Raw genomic sequence first — 27,253 nt, 5'->3', positions numbered from 1 at the left:
ACCAAATACTCTGTGAAAGATTTTTCAACCATTAAGAATGAAGGGCAAGTTCCATTTTGACTTTGTAAGGAATAGGCAAAAGCAATTTTTCGTGTAAGTTCCCCTTTTACGAAAGAAATGAGTCTTACTGAAGCCCTCTGCGCTGTTGCTCACATTTCTTCTTCATGGGTTGTGTGTGTGTGTGTGTGTGTGTGTGTGTGTGTGTGTGTGGTAAAATATACATATCATAAAATATGCCATTTTAACCACTTTAAAGTGTACAGTTCACTGGCATTAGGTATATCAAAATTGTTCTGCAAGGCTGGGCATGATGACTCACACCTGTAATCCCAGCACTTTGGGAGACTGAGGCAGGAGAATTGCTTGCACCTGGGAGGCGGCGGTTGCAGTGAGCTGAGATTGCACCACTGCACTCCAGCCTGGGTGACAGAGCGAGACTCAAAAAGAAAAAAAAAATTGTTCTGAAAGCATCACCACGATCCACCTCTAAATTACTCTTCATTATCTCAAACCGAAACTCTGTACCCTTTAAACAAAGACTCCCATTTCCCCCCACCAACACCTCCTGGCAACCACCACTACTTTATGTCCCTATGAATTTGACTATTGTAGGTATCTCATATGAGCAGAATCGTACAGTACAATCATACAGCAGAATCATACAGTATTTGCCCTTTTGTGACTGGCTTATTTCACAGAGCATAATGTCCTCAAGGTACATACATGTTGTAACACGCATCACACTTCCATTCCATTATGTGACTGAATATCATTTCACCGTGTGGACATACCATATTTTTGTTTATCTAGTCATCAGTTGAACACAGTTGGTTGTTCCTATCTTTTGGCTATTGTGTGTAATGGTGCTATGATCATGAGGATGCAACTATCTATTGGGATGCTGTCTTCAATGTTTTTGAGTTTATATCTAGAAGTGGAATTTAATTTTTGAGGAACTGCCATCCTCTTTTCCACAGTGGCTGCTCCATTTTTCACTCCCACCAGCAATGCAAAAGGGCTCCAATTTATCTACATCCTCACCAATTATTATCGTCCATTTTTTTTTTTGGATAGTCATCATCCCATGGGTATGAAATGGTATCTCACTGTGGTTTTCATTTGCAGTTCTCTGATGATTAGTGATATTGTCGCTGTCTATGTTTTTGCACTTGATGTGTTCTTATGTGTGTGTGTGTTATGGGAAGAGACTATCTTGCTAGGGATGCCTTTGACTCCGGGAACAGGTAAAATTCAGCACTCTCCCATTTCTTTTCAGAAGGATTTAACGCATCTCAATTATCCTTGAACAGATTCGAGGAAGTGACTAAGCTTGTGGCTACATCATCCACTTCCCTTCATTCCCAAAGAAAATGAAGTGCCAGCCATTTCCTTCCCTTTGTTCTCTCCCTTTGAGCACTGCCCTTAGGGTAGTCGTCCCCTAGGTTCAGCCAGCATGAAAGACGTCTGAGAACGGCTGGCCAGTCTCTGAGGACAGGTGGGCAATTAACCCCAGCACTCAGCTCAAACAAACCCTGTGGCTGAGCTTGGTGAATGAGGGTATTACTGCAGAGGGAAGGCACCTAACATGTCACAGACAGTATCACACAGGAGACCAAACGGCACAGTGGATTTATGACAAGAACAACTGCCTGCATGGACTGTGCTTAGGAAAGCAGATGAGTCGCGACACAATGCTGGAGCTGGAGAAATCATTTGTTAGTGAAAAATGTGCAAAGCTGGTTAAAGAGTTTCCATGTCCGGGGAACTAGAACTCAGGTGGGAGCTTGACAGTTGCCACATGTCAGCCTTTTCGAGGCTGTTTTCAAAGATGTGTTGGAAAACAGAGACTCCATTCTCACGGCAAGTTAGCTTGAGAAGAAATTACCAGACAGAATCATAGTTTGTATTAACTCCAGGACTAAGCAATTCGATGCTCTTTCCTATGGGCCTTAGCCAGACCTAGAGTCTGCCTAAAAGGATATAAAGTTCACTAATTTAAAATAAAGAAGTGTGATCTACATTACTCAATGCTGTATTTAAAATAAGTGAAGTTTTAGCCAGTAATATACACTGACACAATTTTCCAATTTTTACCTTAATTAATACATTAAAAGTGAGTGGTGCTGCTAAGGAGTGTTTTGCTTTCTTGGTAAGTTAAATAACCCATCTAAATCCTTATTCATATTTAATTTGCTAAGCAATCTGTTTCCTCATAGATGGTACAAAGGTAAAGTTTAGCTCAGTTCTTATGTGCATTAGTGGGATTTAAATTATTAAGATTTTACTGCAGAGACCGAACCACTACGCCAGGTTGAAATTTCTATTGTGAACATCTAATTATCCCATACACCAATTGCAGGAATATTGTCTTTGGAATGTCAAATTATACTCACTTCATGGTTTCTTTTACTTTTGTTCAGTGAAAGATTTAAAACTGACTCCCTTATGTTTAAGTTTTGGACTTATATTTTAAACACTCTATAAGTTGACAATTTGTCTGTGGCTCATCTTCTTTACATCAAAGTAGGAGGTTTCCCTAACAGCACACACAAGCCTCAAATGGTATGACTAGGAACTCAAAATTTTTGTGTGGCTTTTCTCCTCCCTCTCTTCCTCTCTCATCCCTCCCTCTGTCCCTCCCTCCCCTCCCTCTGTCCCTCCGTCCCTCCCTCCCTCCCTCCCTCCCTCCCTCCCTCCCTTCCTTCCTTCCTTCCTTCCTTCCTTCCTTCCTTCCTTCCTTCCTTCCTTCCTTCCTTCCTTCCTTCTCCTCCTCCTTCTAGCCCTCCTTGCCTTCTTCCTCCGCCTCTTCTGGTTGACTTGGTAATTTGGCACTCTCACATAACAACAGATCTTGTTTAGGATCAATTTGGCACTCTCACATAACAGCAGATCTTGTTTAGGATCTATTCTATAAAAGAGGTTGCTTTGTTGTTCTTTTCAGCATAGATACCAGGATTATGGTGGTAATTGCCAATTGGTCATCTACTTAATTATACCTTAAGCAGAACAGATCCCATATTCTGGAATGACATATTAATAGAATATTCTAAACTGTTTGCTATGCAAAACCTGCCACCGATAGCACACAGGATGGATACAGAGTGGGTCTGGTGCTTTCTAACGATTCCTCCCCATGACAAAGCTTTGCCAGGTGTGGCTGAGAGGAGCACCATGGTCCTGGCTTGGTCTTGGTCTCCTCTCTTCATTAATGCCTACTGGGCCTTTGATCTTTCATCATCCATGCTGGCCCAGTTGTTCACATCCTGGACTTGTCAGTTCAGAAGAAACTCTTCTCTTGGTTATTTTAAATACTTGCATGTATGGTGGCTCATGCCTGTAATCCCAGAACTTTGGGAGGCTAAGGTGAGCAGATCAGGAGTTCAAGACTAGCCTGGCCAACGTGATGAAACTCCGTCTCTACTAAAAGTACAGAAATTAGCTGGGCGTGATGGTGGGTGCCTGTAATCCTAGCTACTCGGTAGGCTGAGGCAAGAGAATCACTTAAAACCGGAAGGTGAGGGTTTCATTGAGCCGAGATCGCCCCACTGTACTCCATCCTGGGTAAAAGAGTGAAACTCCATCTCAAAAAAAAAATAAAAAATAAAAATAACAAATGTTCTGTCTCTGTTTTTATTCCACAAAACTATACTTTAATAAAATGAACTGTTTCCCTAATTGGGTGTTATAAATGTATGCAAATGCTTGAGTTGCAACCTCCAACTCTAAAATGTTTTAGCAATGACTAATTATAAAGTATTTCCTCTGCGCTGTGGAGAGGGATTGCTGGTGGATGGACTTATCTAGCCTTTACTGGGAAGAATATAACTTTTAGTGGAGGCTCTGTTAAGCATTGCCCTCCATTACTGAGGAAACCTCTTCTCGAATACTTGTCTCCCAGATGAGTTATCTGACCTCTTTAAGTCTTTTTGTTGAAGCTCCTCATTTGATGCTGTGAACTGTCCTCCCCATCTGCCTTACCCTGTTTATCCTGCCTTGTTTTTACTTTACCCATTTACCTCTTACCTCCAATTACATCCACTTATATTCACTGGGCTTGTTGTGAAGGTCCTCTCCCAGGCCTAGGGTGGAAATCTTGGTCTATTTTATTCACAGACTTATCCCAAGTGTCTAGGACAGTGCCTGGCACATAGTAGGTGCTCAATAAATATTTTGCTGAATAAATTTAATATATGAAATATAGCAAATCATAATTGCTGTTTTTTATTGTGTACCTGATATGTTTCAGGTGCTGTACTCAGTATTTTTTTTGTTTTGTTTTGTTTTTTTTTAGATGGAGTCTTGCTCTGTCATCCAGGCAGGAGAGCAGAGGTGCGATCTTGGTTCACTGCAAGCTCTGCCTCCTGGGTTCACGCCATTCTCCTGCCTCAGCCTCCCTATTAGCTGGGACTACAGGAGCCCGCCACCACGCCCAAAGAATATTTTTGTATTTTTTGTAGAGACGGGGTTTCACCGTGTTAGCCAGGATGGTCTCAATATCCTGACCTTGTGATCCACTGGCTTCGGCCTCCCAAAGTGCTGGGATTACAGGCGTGAGTCACCGCACCCGGCCAGTACTCAATATTTTTTTAAACACATTATCATGTTTGATTCTTCCAACAACCTTGTGATGTTGGTACAATTATCATCATCATTACTTTACATGTGGTAAAGCTGAGATTTAGAGAAGTGAAATCATTTGTGAAAAATGCTCAGCTAGTAGAAATTAGACCAGAGATTTGGGCTAGACATGCCTACCCCATGCCTGACTTCTTAGTCACTCTCCTATAATGGCCTATAACAGTAGCTACGTAACGTGTGGGCCCAATGACAAAGGAAAACACAGGGTTCCTTGTCAAAAAACTCTTCAAGTTTCAAGATGGTGGCAGCAGAGCTTTAAATGAAGTGCAGGGCCCTGTGTAACTGCACAGGATGTGTTCATGAAGCCAGTCCGAAGCTAGTCAATGTACATCCCCTGCTATAGCAATTGAGGGGAAGACACTGCAATTTCTTTCATCCTCATTTCAGGATGGCTGACATCCACTCTAGTTTTGAGTTAGAAAAAAAAGCAGAGATTAGTTCAGTGGACTCATTTGACAGAGAAACAAGTCTCAGTGAGGTGCTACTTATAAAGGGAAACGTTTTCTTTATGCTACCGTAAAGCTTAAGCATATCCAAGCTACTCTGTCTGACCTATTTGAATTTAACCTAAATCAACACACATTTGTTAAGTAACACTTTGTTCATTGTATAATAGAAAGGTGTAAGACACATCTTCTCATACAGATGACACCCTGCACCACCCTCGCATTTGATAACTGCTCAGGAAAACAGTCTTGATTAATTCATTGCTTACCCAATGTCGACTCCTTTTTTACAAAGAGAAGGTAAATTCATTCAGGATGATGATGGGCTCAGTTAAAAATGCTTACTCCCTTGGGCCCTCTTATGGGTAGGAGTAGCCATGTGACCCGGATTGGTGACAAAACTGAAGTCTATAGGGAGGGGCTTCTGGGAATCTATTGTTTATCTCATGAAAAGGGACAGGCTCAGCTAGCATACTCCCTTTCCTTCTTCCTTTCCCACTTCTTCCTACACCATTTCTGTACCTGTGTTGCAGGACTTTTCCTTAGCTCAGCTAAAGACAGGATCCTTGTCTGTCCCACGGCCATGAAAATTTAGGTTCACAGACAATTTGAAGGGTGAGTAAAGCAGGGTTTTATTTGGTGAAAAGGAAGAAAAGGGGGAAACCGGGACTCTCCACAAGGCCAGAGTCTCCTGCTAGATGTCGTTTGAATCTCAGGTTCCACACAGGAAGAGGAGGGGCCAGGCTCCTCCCTGCTGCAAACGTTGTGAACTTCCCATGGCTCCACCCCAGTGGGCAGGCTGGTTGGAGTTTCTCCAAGGACTCCCTCCCACCTGGCTGTCTCACCTGTAGTACCCAGCCTGCAACCAGGAAGACAAAAACCACAATCAGGACAGCAGAACAAGAAACTAGAAGGACTCTGGTTGAAGGACCCTCCATGGCTTCCTCAAGTCTGCCCTGCTCTGCCAACATGTGGACTTTTCATTCAGCTAGAAAAACTAAAGCCCCCTTTGGTGAGGCCTCTACAGTTGGCTTTTTGTTAGATGTAGCCCAAAGTGATCCTAACTGACACATTGTGGACACCATAAAAAGCCCTGTCAGAGGGGATTCTAGAGCCAACTGAACCTAAGGAGAGAAAAGGAGGCAGAGAAGACAAGAAAGTGGCTGTGTCACAGAGGCAACTGCACAGCAAAACATCTCTGTACGTAAAATGGTGGGCAGAGCTGCCTCTCCTGTCCCTTCTCATTTTTGTTTACTCATGAGTAGCTGAGCAGCCCAAGCTTTCCACTACATCTACAGGCTGGTCCAAGCCTCTTTCCCCTTCCCTTGGGGGCTTGGAGCACCTGCTTGAATAGTCAGGCTTCCTCTGAGAATTGTTTAACATATGAATTTGAAGCTTGTTGACAAGAAACTCAATCCCTGAATCATTAGCTTGAGTATCTGGCATTACAGAATGGATCTGTTCTAGCAGTGAGAAGTGACCTTGGCTGTCCTTGGATGGTAAGGGCAGAAAATTGAGAATAAAACTTTTTTGATTTTTAAAAATATAACAAAGGTCTCAAAATAGCTAGATCCTTTAAGTCTCTTGATTTATCGAATAATAAAATAAATAGGAAGTACCAGGACTTTACTTGCATAAAAAATCTATTCTTCTAAGTACGTAGACCCATATAGCAAACTGGAGCTTGCTTTACTCGTTAATTCTATGGTGTGTATGAGTATTTCCAGCTATTTGCTTTCTTCTCAGGTCATTTAAGATTATTGATTCCTCCTTCTCTAGTGTAGAGCTCAATTCTCCAAAGACTGGTTAGCAAAACATTTTCCAGCTCACATTGCCATTTAAAAATGATTATGCTCAGTGTCTTCAGTATGAAGTTTCCCTTCTTGGCTTCCATATGCTAGCAGTTTGTACACTTGTCTTTTTTGCTTTCTTTTTTAGGGCGGATTCCACAGTCTTCAGCCCTTTTGCTAACATTCCCTGACTGCTTTCTCCTGGTGGCTGAAACAACAACAGAGACAATGGCTAAACCAGATGAGCTGCAGAGATTTGTTTTTTTCATATTCAAAAGTTTCTGGGGGACATAAAATCATTGTAAGTAGTCATGTGTAGTCTTTTGGCTCAAAAGTAAAATGCTAAGTTACGCATTAGTTGTTGCATAAATTTGCATATTGATATATACAATCCCAACAACTTTAATAGCATCACAGATTAGCAGAGACAGATGCACACAGACACACACAGCCTGACATTCAGACTCCCAGGCAGAGATAAACAGCCCAAGGAAAAAGTGGGGATGGCTCAACAGGAGCAAGGAGGATTGGAAGGAATACAGGTTTTTAAGGGAAAGATGGAGGGCCTGGGTGGGCAGAGGGTTCTCCCCAGCTCTTGCTTTATGTAACCTTCTGGTCCTACGCCCCCACTCCCATGCCCTGCCCTTGAAACTTTCCTCTTGGTCCTGAGCAGAGGGCAGGAGAGATGATTTACGTCGGTTTGGCATGAATCAGAAGATCCTGAAGTCCTAGAGTCCCAGAGGAGAATTTAGCCTTGTTTTAAGAAAAGGAGAGGAAGATTATTAAAGGATGATATTTCCGCTTGTTTGGTTTTTGTCTTGGTCTTTCACTCTTCTACGGCATCTAAGTATAGAACAAAGGTCTTGGCTGTCTGCACACCTAGAAGCCTTTGGCACTCTGCCAGCAAGGATCAGGCCCTGAAAGAAGGTTCCACACTGGTCTGATTTGCAAACCAAAGCCCCGGTTGATTAATTTACTGAGGAAAATAAGCACTTCAGGGTGCCACTACCAGGGAGTCTACTCCCTTCTAGGAACACAGGTGCCTGGGAAAAGTCATTCATAATCAGGACAAACAGCAAGGGATTCTTTAAGGAATATCTTCTATCTGCCTTGAGAGGCTACGTGACACTACCTCCACAATAATTATGTATTACACATGCCAGGTAGGCGCAGCTCAGGGCTGGAAACATATTCTTGAATTCTTAGTCTTGGCCTCTCATGTCTTAAGACTTTATCCCAACCATCTTTTGTTTTTGTGTTTACATTGGATATTGAAACATCAACATTTTCAATATCAATGAACATCTTTCACTCAATAAACATGTACTGAGTTCTCAATCTAGGCTAAATTCTACAACAGCACTTAGGGACTGCAGCGGAGACAACGATGGATAAGACACAGGGCCAGGACCTAGAAAACTCACAGCGGTGAGGGGAAGATTACACAAATACCCGTGGCTGCACCACAGAGGGAAAATTACTTTATATAAACATCCAGAATGTGCTGTAGGGATACAAAGGATGAGAAATAGAATCTGTTTGATGAGATGGAAGCAGGCTGATTCATAGAGGCGGCATTTAAGCTCAGACATAAAGAATATCTATAATTATGGCAAGCAGAAATGTTCAGGTGAGTCCGTAGTAAGGAAGTGAAGGAGAGGGAAGAGGAGGAGGGAAACGGAGGTATCCCGTGTGGAAGAAGGGGATGGTATGGAGGCACACACGATGTTCTGTTCAAATGCATGCCTCATGCTTGGGCTGGAGGTACAGAGGACGTTCAGGAGAATCGTGGGAGTCCGAGTCTGTTGGGCCTACGCTGGACAGCTTTGATGCCAGGAGCTTCATTCTACAGACACTGGGCACTCACACGGTTTTGCCCAAGAGAGGGCTGTGATGTGAACTGCAGTTCTAGAAGATTAATTTAGTCTCAGTATACAGAATGGACTGGAGAGAGAAAAAATAAAGGGTGAGGACGCCAATGTGGAAGGTGCTATAGGAATTCAGATCAGAAATAAGGAGGATCTGCCTGAATCAGGACAGCACAGTAGGAATTGAAAAAAAAAAAAAAAAAGTGGGCCGGGCACGGTGGCTCATGCCTGTAATCCCAGCACTTTGGGAGGCTGAGGTGGGCGGATCACCTGAGCTGGGGAGTTCAAGACCAGCCTGACCAACATGGAGAAACCCCACTTCTACTAAAAATACAAAATCAGCTGGGCGTGGCTCATGCCTGTAATCCCAGCTACTTGGAAGGCTGAGGCAGGAGAATCATTTGAACCTTGAAGGTGGAGGTTGCAGTGAGCCGAGATTGTGCTATTGCACTCCAGCCTCAGCAACAAGAGCGAAACTCCATGTCAAAGAAACAAAAACAAAAAAACAAAAGTGGAGGTGATATAAGAGATAGAGATAGAATCAGTAAGTCTTGGCAGTGAGCTGGATGCAGGAGGTACAAGAATGAGTCAAAGATGACTAATAGAAGCTAAGACTTACTGAGGGCTGTGCTAAGCGCTCTTGAATTAATGCATGCAATGCTCTTGAATTAATGCATGTAATGCTCTTGAATTAAGTGCTTACAAGAATTAATGCATGAAATGCATTAATTCATTTGATTCTTCTAATGACTACATAAAGTAGACAGTATTTGTGTTGTCATTTTATAGATGAGCAAACTGAGGCACAGAGATTACATAACTTTTTCAGGTTAGCATAGCTAACGGGAGTCAGAATTTCAACCCAGGTCTTTCTTGAGTCATCTGTCATACTGATTTCCCCAAGACTGTGTTCATTCCTACTCCAAGCCTTGCGTCATGAAGTTCCCTGGCTGGAATGGACCTTGTCTCTGAATTTATGCTTTTCACTCTTGACTCACAGAAGCAAAGCGAAAGTAAACATGGTCCTGAAGACAAATATAAGCAATCAATCAATGTGAGTAGTGCTTTGAAAAAATAGCAGAAAACTCTACCATTGTATTCATAAGGGCAATTTTTAAAAAATTCTGTAACAGCAGTTGGTATCATTATTAAGGTTTTCATTTTATTTGTTACTTTGTTATGGTAAAACAAAACAAAACAAATCCTGTCTGAATCATCTTCCATGTGTCAGTAGAAAGGCTTTTTTTTCGTATCAGTACACTTCACGCTTTGTAGATCTTTCATAATCAACCTTGTCTTAACTCAGTGGCATTGTTCCCTTGGGCTCTGGACTGGGTCTGAGCTGATCTAGGATGATCCGGGATGATTAGAGACCATCTTCATTCCTCCAGCACTGGCCCACGGACTCTCACCAGCTCTAGCCAGTTCTCAGAGTTAGACTCTTGATTTGCCTTTTGTCTTTCTCCTTTCTTTTTCATATGGAAACTACAGCACTAAACATTCTTGATTAGAATTCAGGTGTTACGAGGAAAATCATAGTATCGCTTTCTTAAACACCTGGTATGCCAGCAGCTTTCAGAGTGACAAAATGCAGCTTTATTGAGTAATTACAGTCTGTCCTATGCAAGTAAGGAACTAATCTCACCAAAAAACAAAGTGCTGGCATTTTTTAAAACTAATGAGCTTTTTATGGCTTGCTGGCAACCTATTTCATTGCCCTAATAATTGGAATAGTCACTGCAGTAACAGTCAACTGCTCCCATGTTATGAACAAGAGGAGAACACGCAGGATCAGCCGAAAGAAATCGTATGAGTGAATGTCTGTGCGTGCATGAATGTCTATGCCTGTGAATATGTCCCAGAAACTTTGTGTGCATATGCGTGTGTGTGTGCACGTCTGTGTGTGCATATGCGTGTGCGTGTGTGCGAGTGTGTGTGCGCGTGTGTGCGTGCGTGGGCGTGCGTGGGCGTGTGTGTGCGTGCGTGTGTGTGTGCGTATGTGTGCTTGTTTATAAATTTAAGCCCCAAATACTTCAGTAGTAAAAAATACCCCACACTGACTGGGCACCGTGGCTCACACCTGCAATCCCAGCACTTTGGGAGGCCGAGGCAGGCGGATCATCTGAGGTCAGGAGTTCGAGACCAACCTGGCCAACATGGTGAACCCCTGTCTGTACTAAAAATACAAAAATTAGCTGGACGCGTTGGCGTGCACCTGTAATCCCAGCCACTCGGGAGGCTGAGACAGGAGAAACTCTTGAACCCAGGAGGTGGTGGTTGCAGTGAGCTGCGATCATGCCGCTGCACTCCAGCCTGGGTGACAGAGCAAGGCTCTGTCTCAGGAAAAAAAAAAAAAAAAAAAGAGAAAAGAAAAATGGCCCACACTACAAAGTAGTAAATTATGAGGAATTATGAGGTGGTTTTCTTGCTGTGGAATAATAGGCCTCATGATTTTACACCAGATCAATTTTTTTATTATTTTTGGCAAAAGGAAGTGGTTGTTTAATAAATAACTATGTGTGTAGGGGGTGCCGCCATCCAGAACACTTGAAAGGCCACCAACTTGCCTGCACAGAATGTTCCAGAACAGGAAAGGATTGAGGACATCTTGGCCACCTACCACCTCTGACAGGACACCACTGTCCCATCCCATTCTACTTGGCCCCTCATGTCCCTGCTGGTCCCCGAAAATGGATCAGGCTGTGTATCTTTCTTTCTCTTCAAAGCTGAATCAAACCAGATTAATATTGAAAAGACCTCTGTTTTCTAAGATGGTTTTCTTTTCCTTTTCCTTCATACGACTTCACATTAGAGTTTCTATGAGTTACCACTTCAAATTGTTGTTAATAAGAAAGCAGTCTGAAAGCACGAATTCTTAAAGCACAATAAGAGTTGCATTGGAAGTTTGCTTTCATCCTAATCATCTCGCTTCTTTTTTGTCTAGATGGTAGGATCAACCTTGGATAGCTCTTACCATCGTTTTCATTCATTTAGCATAGAAATAAAATGCTGATAAGTACCTTTTGAGAGGGAGATATGTTGGAATTAGTTACTTAGTGCCATTAAGAAGCAGTCTATATGGCTTCTTAAGGGATTCATCTTGTCTTTTAGGACCTGGTATATTTCTCTTCTAGAGCCAGCAGTTTTTAAACTTCATCTTGCGTCAGAATCACCTGGGAAACTTTACAAAAACTTGTAATGTCCAGTGATTCAGCTTAAATGGGGTAAGGTGGAGCCAGTACATCTGTACTGTTTAAAAGCTCCTAGGATGATTCCGATGAATCAGAGGAAGACTACAAATCACCATTCCAGACCCTAAACCGTTGGTTTTAAGATCACTTTAGATCACCTGCAGCACTTTTTCAAAGTAATATACTGAGACCCCACTTAAGACCAAAGATATCAGAATATCTGGGAGCAGAGTCAAAACATTGACTATTTACTAGAAGCTCTTCAGGTGATTATAACAGACAGCCAAAGCTGAAAATCAGTGATCAGTCTAGATTTATGAGTTTATGCCAAACTGCACAACATGGATTTTACTGAAACATCAGTGGCACGAAAGGGGTATAAAAGGTTCCATTGCACACCACACAGCAAAGCTTCTTAAATATTCCTTTTTTAACATCTGTGCTTTTTCCAAAGTTCCTTTGACTAAAGATTTATATCTATCCTGTCTCTTTCCCAGGAACTCCTCTTTGTTTCAGTGTCATCTCCAGCCACTTTTCCCCACAGTGGGGCCCTTTTTCCCCATACTGCTTCTCAAATCAAACTCAGCAAAACATCGTTCATTCCTCACTCATACATCAAGAGCCTCAAGGTATCCTTTCAAAATTAGGGATAAATTATTGATGCATTAAGTTTTGGAAATATATAAGACTAGAAGGAAGATGGAATCCCTAGACGAAAACAGAGATAACTTTCAGACAGAGCTAAGAATACCTTGTGATGGAAGAGAATCTCTCGTCTGCGAAAATTGACAGATTACACAAGGGTGGATTGGCTGTCTAAAAGATGTTCCTTGCATCTGCTTTGTCCTTTCTATTTCCACTGTAATCCCCACATCAGGGCCTCTTAATCCTTCCATGGCCAGCTCTTAACAACTCTCTAGCTAGATTCACATTACCATACATTTTGGAGTCCTACTCCTATCATTGTGTCAGGCAAGTACAAATCCAAGGGGTTTTCCAGGTTTCATTAAACTTTAATAGATGTTCCTAAACTTTTTGTGGTCATAGGTCCCTTTGAGGGTTTGATAAGAAGTACAGATCCTGGTTTTTTTGTTTATTTATTTATTTATTTATTTTAAGACAGCATCTCACTCCCATCACCCAGGCTAGGGTGCAGAGGCGTGATTAGGGCTTACTGCAGCCTCAACTTTCCTGGCTCAGGTGATCCTCCTGTTTCATCCTCCTATCTCAGCCTCCTGAGTAGCTGGGACAACAGGTGTGTGCCACCACACCCAGCTAATTTTTTTTTTTTTTTTTTTGAGATGGAGTCTTGCTCTGTTGCCCAGCCTGGAGTGCAGTGGTGCAATCTTGGCTCCCTGCAAACTCCACTTCCTGGGTTCACGACATTCTCCTGCCTCAGGCTCCTGAGTAGCTGGGACTACAGGCGCCCGCCACCACACCCAGCTATTTTTTTGTATTTTTAGTAGAGGCAGGGTTTCACCATGTTAGCCAGGATGGTCTGATCTCCTGACCCTGTGATCCGCCCACCTCGGCCTCCCAAAGTGCTGGGATTACAGGTGTGAACCACTGCACCCAGCCCACACCCAGCTAATTTTTTTACTACTTGTAGAGACAAGGTCTTGCTGTGTTTCCCAGGCTGGTCTCAAACTTCTGGACTCAAGTTGTCTGCCCACCTTGGCCTCCCAAAGTCCTGGGATTACAGTTGTGAGCAACTGCACCCAGCCTCAGATCCTTTTTTTGAACGCAGATTCATAAAATTTTGCATAAAATTACAGAGGTTTCTTGGAACCTACTAAAGTACATTGACAACCCTGTAGTCCATGGACTCCACACTGAGAACCCCTGCAATAAAGCTTGCTTAGAGCAATTATTGTGTAATAAATTTTGACTGTGTTTAAATACTTAAGTTAAAAAAATTCAGAGAAAGTGAAGGTTGGGCAGTATCATCACATTGAGAAACACCAATTGCCTGTACTGTTGATTTAATTTGTAAATGTCTACAAAGCTTGAATAAAATCAAGGTAGTTGAAACAGTTGAGTTACTTGGGTTACCTTTATTTGGATTGTACAATTTTCCACTTACTTCTTGACAGTCATGTGACGAATGATGATAATGAAATAAAATGATGATAGTGATATACAATTTGATGTCAGTTAGTTTACAAAGCACGTTCACACACACATACATATGTATTTTATATTTCATTTAATTTACACAAGAAAAGTGAGCACTGAAGAAATTAAATGACTTACTCAAGGTGACACACTAAAGAAATGTTTGAGAGGGGCTAGAACCCTGGAATTCTGGCTCCTAGGCCAGTGCTAATTTTTCCCATCCAGTTGTTTATTCGCTTCTCACTTCCCAGTGTCTCAAGTTTGTAAACTTCTGATCCAGTCAGACTTTCATTATAATAATTCAGGTATTCATTCATTCATTTATTCATTCAATAACCATTACCATTCATTCATTTGATCATTCAATAGCCTTTAATGTGTCATTTGGGCAAGGCAGGCCATGTGAATCAATTTAAGGAACTAGGTGACATGTAATAATAAATTGCCACGGGTTTTAAGGCAGGCCTTTCTACACTCAGCACAAAAGCTCAGGGAAATCTTTATGGAGGAGGTGACACTCTATCTTACATGCAAATAAGTGGAAAGATATTAACAGGTAAACCTAGGAAAGAAGGTAGCAGTGCAGGCAATGAGGAAAATGTGAGAAAAGGCACACAGGTGAGTATCACAGGGAAATGGGTCATGTCTGTTTTGACAGGCGTGGTCTTTAGGGAGTCCTGGGCAACAGGCCAGAGTGGATGTGAGACTGGCAGGCCATGTGGGGGCCTGTGCTCTCACTTCGAGGGGTAATGGGGTCACAGAGGGCTAGAAACAGGGAGAAATGCCCCTGTGCTAAGCTTTGAGATATTTTGATGGTAGTGTAAAATATGAGTTAGGTAGGGAAGATTATTTTTTGCAGCTTGTTTTATATTCATTCAACATCTTGTCTGAGTTTAGTTCTTAAGGCTAGACACTAAAAGTAAATACTTATCCAGAGTTTTAAAAACTGGGATCTATGGTTCTTTGCAAAGTCCATTTACAGGGTTGAAGAGGTCAGTAGCTCTCCTAAAATTATAATACTATATTGTGTATGGATTTCTCTCTTTTTCTCAAATTGAGGAGAAGGGCCATAGCTTCCATCAGCTTCTCTAAAGGGTCCGTGAGCCACAAAAGAATTGCTGCTTAAAGTTTAACGGAAGTAGGAGAACAATTTTGAAATTGCCCTATGTAAGGATGGCTGTGGGTTAAGATGTGTGTAATAGTCATTGGCATAGGCTGCATTGCTAATCCTACTAAATGTTTTTCTTTTTTTTTTGTCAGAGATCATAGAGTATTAAGATGAATGGATCTAGAAATATGACTTCTGTTATTTAACAGAAGTTGAAACCAGGGATTCTACTACATAGTGTGCTGTTCAAGATCACCTGGATGGTTCTGGAACTAAGGAAAATCCTTACTGAAATACACAGACCATATCTCGTCTTGTATTGCCATCATAAAAAAACTCACAAAATTTACAATTAAAAATTACTGATAGAGAACAGTAATAGTTTGTAATTAGAGCTACTGAGTTACTATTAGTTATATTGTTGGATGTTTTTTAAAGCATCAAGTTATTAGTTTCTATATCTGATTATAAAAACATAAATTTCCGGGCCGGGTGCAGTGGCTCACGCCTGTAATCCCAGCACTTTGGGAGGCCGACATGGGTGGATCATGAGGTCGAGACCATCCTGGCTAACATGGTGAAACCCCGTCTCTACTAAAAATACAAAAAAAATTAGCCGGGCATGGTGGCGGGCGTCTGTAGTCCCAGCTACTGGGGAGGCTGAGGCAGGAGAATGGCGTGAACCTGGGAGGCGGAGCTTGCAGTGAGCCGAGATCGCGCCACTGCACTCCAGCCTGGGCGACCTAGCAAGACTCCGTCTCAAAAAAAAAAAAAAAAAAAAAACCATAAACATAAATTTCCGAAGTTTTTAAATCTCTTTAAAATTATTTTTATAAGTCACATCAATAAATTTTTTTTCTGTAATTAGTTCACTGTTAAAATAACCATTGGGTCATCAGCCTTTTCCATCTCTATTCATAACTACACTATTGTTGAATGACATTTAAAACTTTTTTTTTCTTTAAAAATAAACATATCATGGCTGGGCACAGTGGCTCATGCTGGTAATCCCAGCACTTTGGGAGGCCGAGGCAGGAGGATCACTTGAGCTCAGGAGTCGAGACCAGCCTTGGAAATATAATGAGACCTTGTCTCTATTTTTAAAAAAATTAGCTAGGCATGTGCACCTGTAGCCCCAGCTACTCAATAGGCTGAGGCCGGAGGATCTCTTGAATCCAGTAGTTTAAGGTTATAGTGAGCTGTAATTGCACCACTGCACTCCAGCCTGGGCAACAGAATGAGACCCTGACTCATAAATAAATAAATAAGTGAAAAATAAACATGTCCATCGAATGTTGTTCCATCTGAAGCAAGGGCTGGGTTCTGCCATTGACCCACTCACTTAGGATGCATGTAAAGTTTCAGATTCTGAAGTTAAAAATTGAAAACTCAAAGCTACCGTCAATAGAAATTGGAAGATACTAACTATGGCCAAGGATAAAATCAGAGTCTGTTTTCTTGTCTAAGAAGAGATTTCACAAGGAAGCAACCTAATCTTACCAAGGAGCTCCTGGGGAAATGGGCAGGGCTGGTGAATATTGTCATATAATCCATTAACTCAAACACAGTGAAAGATCGATTCTGGTTTCAAGTTTCTGGATATTTTGAGGTAAATAAGAAAAAGTGCTACGGCTTGGCCAACATGGTGAAATTCCATCTCTACCAAAAAATTCAAAAAAATTAGCTGGGTATGGTGGCGTGTGCCTGTAATCCCAGCTACTCAGGAGGTTGAGGCATGAGAATCGTCTGAACCCAGGAGGCAGGGGTTGCAGTGAGCCAAGATCGCGCCATTGCACTCCAGCCTGGACGACAGAGTGAGACTTTGTCTCAAAAAAAAAAAAAAAAGAAAAAAGAAAAAAGAAAAGGTGCTCTCTTCCCCCACACCCTTTTCCTTCCTTTCTCCAAACTGCCGCCCTCAAACTGGCCTTTCTAGTAATAAACCTGCCCTGGCAAGACGCCTAGCTGGAGGGAGGAGGAGTGCTATGATCTGGCAACAGCACAAAGCTAACTAACCCTCAGGAGGACTGAACCAGAGACACTGGCCTCACTAGCAATTTACTGTAATGACTCTGCTCAACTGTTCTCACAAGAGGAAGAGATAAAAAAAATCATGGTGGTCAGACTGTGACTAATATCAAAGCAATTTCAAAAGATCCTACTTATGCCATAGGGAAAAAATAATGAAAGGGCTGGTAACGGGATTTTTTTTCTTGAAGGAGAAAACATATCTATATTTAAAAATCCATTGGTGGTTCATTCTAGTTAGTGAGGTTGATCTCTAGACATAGTTGGAATGGGCTTAGAGTGACATATAGGAAGAGTTCAACTGCTCTGCAGAAGCAATGCCCAGGAAGTTGGGGGTTCTCAGTGAGTGAGTGTGGAGGAGAGGAAGAAAGCTAAGTAGAGGAGCCAAGGTCAGATGAAGGGAGGGTGGGCTTGAATAGATGAAGAGGTGAGGAGGAGATCAAGATTAGAGGACTTCTGAGAATAAGTCTGCTTAACATTTAGCTTTAAGCCATCAGTTCCATAGCAACCTGGCAAACTGCTCTTACTTCCTGTCCCCTAACTAGTCTTGAAGCTTCCATCAACGTTGACTACTAGATATCCTTTTTATGAATAATGTTTTGGGAAAATTGTATGGGCATGGAAATATTAATATGTTTATTCCTATATTTTCTCCTTTTTTCCATGAAAACTGGTAGCAGTCATTGTAATGACTGAACTCGGAGATTTGGGAAGTACCGAATGTTGTGTAGTCAGTGGCTTTTCCTATCTTTCGGTGAGATTCAGCCATTAGAAATAAGTAAGGGAGGGAAAGAGAAAGCAGAGACCAGCAAAGGGGGAAAATAGGTGGGAACTCAGCATTATTGAGGACCTGGATACAACCTTGTGGCAGAGTCTGAAGAGATGGCAGGACCACAGTGGACATGTAGGAAAAGACACAGTGGATTTGAGGGTGGGTGGATAAGAGCATGATGAATTTAAAGTGACAGAATTTCTCCAAATGTATCGAGCAGTTGAAATTTTAGGCCTTGAGCCCAGGAGAAAGATCTGGACTGGAGACTCACTTTGAGAATCATTACCATATTGTTCAGTGTTTCTCGAAGACCATCTGTGTACATTGCACCCACCCCCAAAACCCTGGCAGCCAACTCCTCTGGGAATGGGCCCTAGATCGTCATTTTAATTCTACTTTTCAGATGACTCTTAAGCATACTGGAGTCTGATCACTAAAACTAGATGCTAATTGATGCAATGGGAGAGGGTGACAGAGTTCTGAGAAAATATATAGTGAGAAGATGGCCAAAGGAAAGGACAAAGGAGAGATTACATAGGAAAACGAATGAAATTATTCATTGGATTGGCATTGAGGTTGATCGTTGAGGATCTCAGGAAGGACATTTTCAATAAGGTGAACACTGGAATATGAAGTTTATGTGGTTTACATAGATTTATGTGTGTGTGCGTGTGTGTGTGTGTGTGTGTGTGTGTGTGTGTGAATTAGCCAGGCCATCTTACTGAGTTGAAACACCTGGCTTTCAGTCCTAGAGTTTCACTAGTTGGCCATGTGACCCTCATCAGCAAGACATTCAATATCTGCCCCATCCTGACTCCCTACACTAACCTGGAGTAGTTGTGCAAGCCATCACTGGAGTCTCAGAAAAGCAGGCACTGGCTCTTAGATTTAGTCTCTGCCTTCTGGCCCTTCAAGGACAACATGGTTTGTACCTTTGGCTTTTCCCTTTCACAGTCCTGTGGGACATGATTTTCTTCTCTATCTTTGACTTGCAATGATGATAAGAGTCACCTGGCCCTGGACTGCTGAGAGGTAGCATGGGGCCTCCTTTTATCTGACCCTGGATTAAAGAAGAGGAAGATGAGTCCCTTCCATCTGGGGATCTGTTCATCTGGAAAGTCGTGGGTTGGACTAGGTCAGTGGATTCCAAATAGGTTACTATAGAGTTCAAGCATACTCCTGGAGGGTTTGGCTTCAAATGAAGCAGTTTAATTTTTATCGTTAGAGTTCATCTATATTTTCTTGTAAAAGCAACAGGGATTTCTGTTATGAAAATCAAGTATGAAAAGTCAGTGAACTTGTTGATGTCTAGAGCTTGGTTTTACTTCCAGAATTTTTATCAAACCCACACTGAGGATTTTGGGAACACAACTTTTTTCTTCTAACCCTGAGTCTAGTTCTTATGATGTTTCCTTCTGCATACTGTATTAGATACAAATTTTAGAGATTTTGAATAATGATAACACTAGTCTTTTTTAGACCTTAATTAGAACACATTTGATACAGCTTGGCTCTGTGTCCTTACCCAAATCTCATCTCAGATTGTAATCCCCATGTGCCTAGGGAGGGACCTTGTGGGAGGTGATTGGATTATGGGGTTGGTTTTCCCCATGATGTTCTTGTCATAGTGAGGGAGTGTTCATGAGATCTGATGGTCTAGAAGTGGTAATTTCCCTTGTGTTTTCTCTCTCAGCTGCTGCCATGGAAGACGTGCTTTGCTTCCCCTTCATCTTTCACCATGATTGTAAGTTTTCTGAGGCCTCCCCAACCATGTGGAACTGTGAGTCAATTGAATCTTCTTTCTTTATAAATTACCCAGTCTCTGGTAGTGTCTTTAGAGCAGCATGAGAATGGACTAATACAACATTCATTAACTATTACATTTTCTTTTGTATAATGCCTTATTGAAATAAAGTTAACTTTTAGCATGCAAGTAATTGCAAAAATTTTGAAAAATGAGAGAAAAAACCTTTTGTTGTTTATAGTCCAACAGCTTTTAACAGTTTGAAATGCTTCCTTCCATTATATGTGTGTGTACACATGCACACAAGTTGAACATGATGTATGTATATTAGTTCATTTTCATGCTGCTGATAAAGACATACCTGAGACTTGGTAATTTATAAAGGAAAAGAGGTTTAATGGACTCACAGTTCCATGTGGCTGTGGAGACCTCATAACCACGGCTGAAGGCAAAAGGCACATCTTACATGGCGGCAGGCAAAGAGAGAACAAGAATCAAGTGAAAGGGGTTTCCTCTTATAAAATCATCAGATTTCGTGAGACTTATTCACTACTACAAGGATAGTATGGGGGAAACTACCCCCATGATTCAATTATCTCCCACCAGGTCCCTCCTGCAACATGTGGCAATTGTGGGAGCTATAATTCAAGATGATATTTGGGTGGGGACACAACCAAACCATGTCATTCTGTCTCTGACTCCTCCTAAATGTTATGTTCTCACGTTTCAAAACCAATCATGCCTTCCCAACAGTCCCACAAAGTCTTAACTCATTTCAGCATTAACTCAAAAGTCCATAGTCCAAAGTCTTATCTGAGACAAGGCAAGTCCTTCCACCTATGAGTCTGTAAGATCAAAAGCAAGTTAGTTACTTCCTAGATACAATGGGGGTACAGGTACTGAGTAAATATTGTTGTTCCAAATTGGAGAAAGTGGCCAAAACAAAGGGGCTCCAGGTCACATGCAAGTCCAAAATCCAGTGGGGCAGTCAAATCTTAAAGCTCCAAAATGATCTCCTTCAACTCCATGTCTCATATCCAGGTCATGCTGATGCAAGAGGTGGGTTCCCATGGTCTTGGGAAGCTCCATCCCTGTGGCTTTACAGGGCACAGCCTCCCTCCAGGCTGCTTTCATGGGCTGGCATTGAGTGTCTGTGACTTTTCCAGGTGCATGGTGTGAACTGCCAGTGTAAGTTGACTGTTCTGGGATCTGCAGGAAGCTGGCCCTTTTCTCTCAGTTCCTCTTCTCACAGCTCCACATTTCCCTTCCATGCTGCCCTAGCAGAGGTTCTCCATGAGGGCCCCACCCCTGCAGCAAACTCCTGCCTGGACATCCAGGCATTTCCACACGTCCTCTGAAATCTAGGCAGAGGTTCCCAAACCTCAGTTCTTAACTTCTGTGCACCCACAGGCTCACCACATGGAAGCTGTGAAGGCTTTGGGCTTGTACCCTCTGAAGCCACAGCTCAAGCTGCACCTTGGCCCCTTTTAGCCATGGCTAGAGCAGCTGGGATGCAGAGCACCAAGTACCTAAGCTGCATACTTCAGGGAGGCCCATGAAACCATTTTTAGCTTCCAGCCCTATGGGCTTGTGATGAGAGGGTCTGCTGTAAAGGTCTCTGACATGCCCTGGAGACATTTTCCCCATTGTCTTGATGATTAACATTTGGCTTCTGCTTACTTATGCAAATTTTTGCAGCCAACTTGAATTTCTCCTTAAAAAATGAGTTTTTCTTTTCTATCGTGTTGTCAGGTTGCACATTTTCTGAACTTCTATGCTCTCTTTCCCTTTTGAAACTGAATGCTTTTAACAGCACCCAAGTCACCTCTTGAATGCTTTGCTGCTTAGAAACTTCTGCCAGATATCGTAAATCATCTCCCTCAAGTTCAAAGTTCCACAAGTCTCTCTAGGGCAGGGGCAAAATGCCACCAGTTTCTTTGCTAAAACATAGCAAGCATCACCTTTACTCCAGTTCCAACAAGTTTCTCATCTCTATCTGCGACCACCTTAGCCTGGATTTCATTGTCCATATCAGTATCAGCATTTTGGTCAAAGCCATTCAACAAGTCTCTAGGAAGTTCCAAACTTTCCCACATTTTCCTGTTTTCTTCTGAGTCCTCCAAACTGTTCCAACCTCTGCCTGTTACCCAGTTTCAAAGTTGCTTCTATATTTTTGGGTATTTTTACCACAGCACCCTACTTCCTGTATCAACTTACTGCATTAGTTGGTTTACTAATTTACTAATTAGTTCATTTACTAATTACTGCTGCTGATAAAGCTGAAGGTCGGTAACTTATAAAGGAAAAGAAATTTAATGGACTCAATCCCATGTGGTTGAGGATACCTCACAATCATGATGGAAAGCAAAAGGCACATCTTACATGGCAACAGGCAAAGAGAGAATAAGAATCCAGTGAAAGGGGTTTCCTCTCAAAGCCATCAGGTCTCATGAGACTTAGTCACTACTACAAGAACTGTATGGGGAAAGTCAGGAAACAATAGGTGCTGGAGAGGATGTGGAGAAATAGGAACACTTTTACACTTCTGGTGGGACTGTAAACTAGTTCAACCATTGTGGAAAACAGTGTGGTGATTCCTCAAGGATCTAGAACTAGAAATACCATTTGACCCAGCCATCCCATTACTGGGTATATACCCAAAGGATTATAAATCATGCTGCTATAAAGACACATGCACACGTATGTTTATTGCGACACTATTCACAATAGCAAAGACTTGGAACCAACCCAAATGTCCAACAAGGATAGATGGGATTAAGAAAATGTGGCACATATATACCATGGAATACTATGCAGCCATAAAAAAGGATGAGTTCATGTCCTTTGTAGGGACATGGATGCAGCTGGAAACCATCATTCTCAGCAAACTATCGCAAGAACAGAAAACCAAACACCACATATTCTCACTCATAGGTGGGAATTGAACAATGAGAACACTTGGACACAGGAAGGGGAATCACACACGGGGGCCTATTGTGGGGTGGGGGTAGGGGGGAGGGATAGCATTAGGAGATATACCTAATGTAAATGATGAGTTAATGGGTGCAGCACACCAACATGGCACATGTATACATATGTAACAAACTTGCACATTGTGCACATGTACCTTAGAACATAAAGTATACTAATAATAGTAAAAAAAAGAAGTGTAAGGGGAAAACCACCCCCATGATTCCCAATTATCTCCTACTGAGTCCTTCCCACAATGTGGAAATTGTGGGAGCTACAGTTCAAGATAAGATTTGGGTGAGGTCACAGTCAAACCATATTAGTGTAGTGTCATACGTTTCTTTTTTCACTCAATGGGATATAATCACCATTTCCTCACAGCATAATTGTTCTTTGCAAACATCATTTTTATTAATTGCAAACATTCATATTTGGTAGCTCTCTGCTTTTTGGGGTCATGTGTTTCCTCTTATGCCTATTTTTGGAGCAATCAAAGGGCTATGTTTACAAAAGGACATGTGTCACACTCCTTCAAATTCAATAAGCTTCTTTGTATACCCCACAGGCATCCCTAATCCATTTATCTACCCTGTTCATCAGCATCAGGTCAGTCTTTTTTCCTAATTCATAGAAAATGTTCTTTCTCTCATTGTGACGGTCTTTTCTATTGACACTCATCAACCATTTTCAGCCTTTTCATGTATCTCAGGAGCTTGAAGGCTAATAATTACATTTTCCAGACTGTTTTGCAGCTAGCCTTCTGGATACAAACATGACCCTGGCAATGAGGCTGAGGATGAATCAGGGAGATGCTGCCATTGGAACAGGATTCCTGATTTCAGTGGGGATGATGAGATTCCAGAGTGACAGAAACCAAGTTAACCATTAGAAACAAGGTGGGTGTGGTTATTGTAGCAGGCCACAGGGCTGGAGCCATGACCAGAATGGTTTTACCTTTGGGGATTTTTTTTTCCAGCAGATTATTGATCATATATCTCTAGCACTGAAATAGATAGGTTACTACTAAGGTTGGTTTATATAACCGATGAAACTTTAAGTCCGGTGACTACTCAAGAGAAGATGCTCAGAGTTCCCTACATGTGCATACTATAAATCATCTTAGTCTTCCCTACAGAGTTCTGTAGCCATTTACAGGGTGCCTGTGCACTGGGGAGAGATATCAGATTTTGGGGGCAGTTCTGGATACTGTCTTCATTGAACCCCATGCATGTAGGCTCATTACTTCTCTTCTTGAAGTAAAATGAGTTCCTTGGACAGAAACAATGGTCAGTCGGGGGTTTCAAGCATTTTTTGTATGCAGAGTTCCTGGAACCTTGGGGACAGGTATTCCGTTCAGATTGGGGCTCTGGGGTTCTAGTGATAAAGACAGTTTTGACCAGAGTTTGTCTCACAGAGAGTTCAGTGGATTCTATGTATATACGCTGTATTTATTTATCCAGTTCCTGAATGCATAATTTAGCAATTGAAGGAATCCCTCATTTTTTCTCTGACTCATGGAGTCAGGGCTACTATGGGAAGAAAGGCAGTGTGAAATCTCCTCCCCTCCAAATTGTGAGCCAAAACAATATCACACTCCAGGAGGAAATGCAGAATTCATGTCAACATCAAGGACCTGGAGAGTATGTGGGAATTGATTCCAATCATATCTCTCTTAAACCTGATATCTTTGACCTGTGCAGAAATGGGCAGAATAGCTGGACTTTAGGGAACTTAACTGGGTAGTGACTCCAATTGCAGATGCTGTACAGACGTGGTATTTTTTTGTGGAGCAAGTCAGCACAATGCCTGGTATTTGATATGCAGACGGTAATATTGCAAACTTTTTTTTCCTATACCAATTAGCAGATACAACACAATGCAGTTGACTTTCATTCTCCAGCAATACATCTTTACCAACATCCAGCTAGCTGCTTTAATCTAGTCTCTAGAGATTTGGTCACTTCGCCATCCCATAGGGCTCTATTCTATTCCACCCTATTGATTAGATCTTGTTGATTGAGCAAGCGTAGCAAGTACCCTGGATGTCTTGGTAAAATATGTACGTGTCCAAGGGTGAGTAATAAATCCCATGAAAGTTTAGAGACCTCAGTGAATCTCAGTGAAGATTCTGGGGGCTTAGTAAACTGAGACTTTCAGGATATGCCTTCCAAGTGAAAGACAATTTGCATCACATTGCATTATCTGCTATTAAGAAAGAGGCACAGTGTTCCAACCTATTGCCAAGCAACTCTCAAAGCTTCTGGTCATGACTGTAGCCCAAAGCTGGAGAAGGTTCTTCAGCAGGGTCAAATTGACATTCAAGCAGCTTTTCTACTTGGGGCTTATGGCCTGAGAGATCCAAAAGTGGTTGCGTGTCCCACAGAGTATTGCTTCCAAACAAGAAATTAATTTTACTGCAGAAGAAGAGAGGCAATTAGCTCATACATGTGGGATTCACTGGTCTTACCCTGAATCCCACCACCTAGGAAAAGCTGACCTTAAAAATGGTAGAATGGCCTGCCGAAGAATCAATTATGGTGGAATCTGAGAGACTGTAGCTTTCACAGTTTGGAGGTCTGTCTTACAAGATGTTCCACATGCTTTTGAACAAGTGACAAATATACAATGTTATTTCTCCCAAAACCATATTCATGAATACAGAACCAAGGGAAAAAGTGGAAGAGTCATCCCTCACTATTTCACCTAATGACACACACACGATTTTTGCTTCTTATACTATCAGATGCCACTGGTGCCCTCTCACATCCCATTGGCCTACTGGTAAAGATCGTCTATGACAGCCAGAAGTTCTGAGGGCTAATGCCCCAACAGTACCCTCAACCAACAGGATTTCTGGATAAATAACGTGGTCTCTTCACCCATCAGAGGGATAATTCTGAGGAGTGTTCCACAGTCTCCCAGCTAGTTCTCAGTGGGATCCAAGTTTGTGTTAAACCCAAAAGGTCTTCCTCCATTTTGAAATTATATTTTAAAAATATTATCATTTTTTTCTCATAGTTTTTGTGTTTCATTCACTTTTACATATTTGACAGATCTAAGATTTTTATTGTACGTTATGGTAGAAATACAATAAACCTTTCAGATGACTATCCAGTTATCTCAGCATCATTTATTAAATAATCTGTCATTTTTTAATTATTTGGATTGCACCTTTATCATATTCTAAATTCCTACATGAATCTGCCATATTTCTCTACTTTCTAGTCTGTCTGTTGATCCGCCTACACATGTGGCAGTACTGATTTAATTATTGTAGCTTTATAATGTATGGTAATATATGGAAAGACAAGTGACTTTCCAATGCTCTAATTTTTTCAGAATATTATTGGTTATTATTTGTTCATTTTCTCATATGTTTTCTTTAATTAAAAAAAAATTTTTTTTAAGATAAAGTCTTGCTATGTTGCCCAGGGTGGTCTCAAACTCCTGGCCTCAGGTGATTCTCCCACTTCAGACTCCCTAATAGTTGGGATTACAGGCTCAAGGCACTGTGTTTGGCTCCATACATTTTTTACCATCGTCTTGACTAGTTTCTCCCTCTTCCCCCAATTCCATCTGGTATTCTTTTTGTGTACAGATTAGCTCAGTAAGATTCATTTGCTTTTTTCTTTTCTTTTTAAATTTGGATATAATTTACATACAATAGATTCATTCCTTTTGGAAAGGAAATATGATCCGAGTTAAATGGAATATATAGACTAGGTTCTTTGGCTCCTAACTTTGCCATTCTCTGCCAAACACCATTCTATTTGAAAGCTATCTCTCTCACTCTCTCTGCCATAATTTTCCAATCTTTTCTGTAAATAATCAAGATTCGAGAAATTCTAAAATATATGCAGACAGAAGACCCTATAAAAGAGGGGAAGAGGTAGTGACTCTCTTCATCACCAGCTGGTTGATCTTTCTCTTACCCTTATTATTTATATCTATTGAACGGAAATAATAGTAAAAATGTCTTTAGAGTTATTGTGAAGTTAAATGAGGTGGTATCAATCAAGGGAGCACAGAGTCTGAGGGGAGATGGTATTCGGGGCCCTAATTCTTTATTTCTTCAATGTTCATATTCTTTACTTTGTAACTGTGTGATGCCCTCCCCTCTGCCTCTGGGCTTAGCCATGCAACTTACTTTGCCCAACGGGCTGTTAGCAAACATGATGCAAATAGAGGCTTGTAAAGGACCTGCATATTGAGACTTGTTCTTGCTCTTGCCTTCTGACACTGCCATGAACGCCTGCCTGGGCGAGCCTGCTGGAAGATGAGAATCGTGTGACCCAGCTAACAGCTGACAACTAACCCATCTCCAGAAGTGTGAGTGGGCCAAGCCCAGATGAGAAAGATCCTGCAACTGAACCCAATCTAAATCACTAATCTACAGAGTGTTGAGCTAAATACATGCTTATTGTTTTAAGCCACTGAGTTTTGGGGTGGTTGGATTCTCAGCATTATTGTGTCAGTAAATAACTTACACAAAATGACATGTAAGAGGTGCCTAAAAATTGTTTATATGGCAGTCCTTTGGTGATTCAACATTTTTTTTTAATTTAAATAACAGAGACAGCTCCCTA

General features: G+C 41.6%; 1 pseudogene; it reads right to left on the bottom strand.

The window, feature by feature from the left end:
* The window catches only part of LOC103222126 (malate dehydrogenase, cytoplasmic-like), a 66,989-nt pseudogene extending 40,076 nt beyond the window's left edge, over window positions 1–26,913 (bottom strand).
* Window positions 26,914–27,253: the final 340 nt, after the last annotated feature.

The sequence above is a fragment of the Chlorocebus sabaeus genome, chromosome 17 (assembly GCF_047675955.1).
Source record: "Chlorocebus sabaeus isolate Y175 chromosome 17, mChlSab1.0.hap1, whole genome shotgun sequence".
Classification (NCBI taxonomy): Eukaryota; Metazoa; Chordata; class Mammalia; order Primates; family Cercopithecidae; genus Chlorocebus; species Chlorocebus sabaeus.
Note: the sequence above shows the minus strand (reverse complement) of the source record. Positions and strands in the feature narration are given on the sequence as shown.